Raw genomic sequence first — 2,500 nt, forward strand, 5'->3', positions numbered from 1 at the left:
AGAACCGCTGGGGCGACCGAGCAGCAGACGGCGTCGCGGCGCCGAGTGCCGGGCGGCGGCGCATCCTCAACGCACACAGTCCTCAATCGGACCAGCACACTGCAGATGTCCACCGCGCTTCGCACCGGGCCGGCGAGGACCCACTTTGGCTGCACGGCGCCGCGCGCAGGGTGCCCCGGCGCGCAGCTGCGCCGCCTGCCGCGTCCGTCGGCCGGCGCGCCTGCCACTGGGCGCCCCCACCAGCCGGCTGTAGCGCGTGCGCCCACGCACCGCGCGGCCAGCACGCCGGGCGGCCCCCCCCTCACCGGCCGGGGACAGTCCCACCCACCCACAGCCGCGTATCGCTTCACACCCAGATCCACATTCACGTTCATTGGTGTGGTGGGTATCGCTGACACAACCGCGTCATAGCTGTACCGATCGTTGCCCTCACAGATGTACCTCCAGCAAGATCAACCGCACCACAACGGGTTACCAGTTGTTCATTTGCGTAACGTCACCAGTAAACGTACACGTCCACGTCCATCCCCGTTTGCAAAGTCAACTATTATTGCATGCCTGCCTGTCAGGTGTCAAGACACACTACATCCGCTCACATCCACGCAACAAAATGTGCCCGACTAGAGGGCACGTGGAAGGTGCCCCCGTACGTATGCGATGTCCATTGCGCGACGAACTGTCAACCGGCCTCTGTAGCATGTCGCAGATGTGGAACGCGGGACACCGTGCTATCACATTGTGTGAGAAGAGACTACTATGTCTGCATACACGCGCCACTACATGAACAGACGGCTCATGCTGATCGCCATCCACTGCGTCCATTACTCCCACACGTCTCTATGGCGTACCACACTGCAATACAGCTGTTATGGGGAGATGACACGTAGCTGTGTACACAACATTCTGAGCGGGTTGCGGTTGGACAACAATACATTAATGTAACGTGTCATATGCCATTTACAGAGCAGGTTAAGGCACAACGTGGGTTAGGTTAAGGCACAACGTGGGTTATGTTAAGGCACAACGTGGGTTATGTTAAGGCACAACGTGGGTTAGGTTAAGGCACAACGTGGGTTAGGTTAAGGCACAACGTGGGGTAGATTGCGGCACAACTTGGGGTAGATTGCGGCACAACTTGGGGTAGATTGCGGCACAACTTGGGGTAGATTGCGGCACAACTTGGGGTAGATTGCGGCACAACTTGGGGTAGATTGCGGCACAACTTGGGGTAGATTGCGGTACAACTTGGGGTAGATTGCGGTACAACTTGGGGTAGATTGCGGTACAACTTGGGGTAGATTGCGGTACAACTTGGGGTAGATTGCGGTACAACTTGGGGTAGATTGCGGTACAACTTGGGGTAGATTGCGGTACAACTTGGGGTAGATTGCGGTACAACTTGGGGTAGATTGCGGTACAACTTGGGGTAGATTGCGGTACAACTTGGGGTAGATTGCGGTACAAATTGCATTACATTGCGGTGCAAATTGCGTTACATTGCGGTGCAAATTGCGTTAGGTTAAGGTGCAACACAGGTTAGGTTAAGGTGCAACACAGGTTAGGTTAAGGTGCAACACAGGTTAGGTTAAGGTGCAACAGAGGTTAGGTTAAGGCGACATAGGTTAGGTTAAGGTGCAAGATGGGTTAGGTTAAGGTGACATAGGTTAGGTTAAGGTGACATAGGTTAGGTTAAGGTGACATAGGTTAGGTTAAGGTGACATAGGTTAGGTTAAGGTGACATAGGTTAGGTTAAGGTGACATAGGTTAGGTTAAGGTGACATAGGTTAGGTTAAGGTACAAACTGGGTTGTGTTTTGGTACACATTGCGTTGTAGTACAGTACACGTTAGGTTTGGGTACGGTACACATTGTGGTATGGGATGGCGTGTTGGTGGGGGGGGGGGGGGGGGCGGGGCGAGGTTCGTTCATATTGACCGTAGGAAGTGGATGCCCGAGGCAGCGTCAGTGTGTCAAAGGAGGTATGTCACGTTGGGATGCGCTTTTCGGTAGTGAGAGGGGGCGCGCCGTGTCCGAGGTTGCGGCAGACCTGTGTGTTTCATTCCTGCCAGTGTGTTTGTTCTGTAAGACGAGGCAGTGTGGTGATGTTGGGTGCACCCCTGTGTGGGACATGTGTGGGTGTTGGTGGCTTATCTGAGCAATTGTGGTTGTCGGACGAGTGGGATATTCTGTTTTATGATTGGACCTCGTGGCCTGGTTATCATAGTCTGGTTGGTGTACTGTGGCGGATAGGATGCACCGGACGTTGGTCCATGGTGGTGCTTAATTATTGCATCTGTGTCTGTTACAGGCAGAGAGTAGTGTGTGATAGAGTGTGTGGGTGACGTGTGGTTCCTTTTGTTTGCACAGACGTTCAGCATGTATAGGGGCATTTGCGTATTTGATCTATCTATGTGGGCCTGCATAGTTTACTGAGCAGTGCTGCGAGGTGACTGAACTACGAGCGACGTACTCATTTACAGCGGAATGGTTGCCTTCTACCA

Source organism: Schistocerca cancellata, unplaced genomic scaffold (assembly GCF_023864275.1).
Source record: "Schistocerca cancellata isolate TAMUIC-IGC-003103 unplaced genomic scaffold, iqSchCanc2.1 HiC_scaffold_941, whole genome shotgun sequence".
Classification (NCBI taxonomy): domain Eukaryota; kingdom Metazoa; phylum Arthropoda; class Insecta; order Orthoptera; family Acrididae; genus Schistocerca; species Schistocerca cancellata.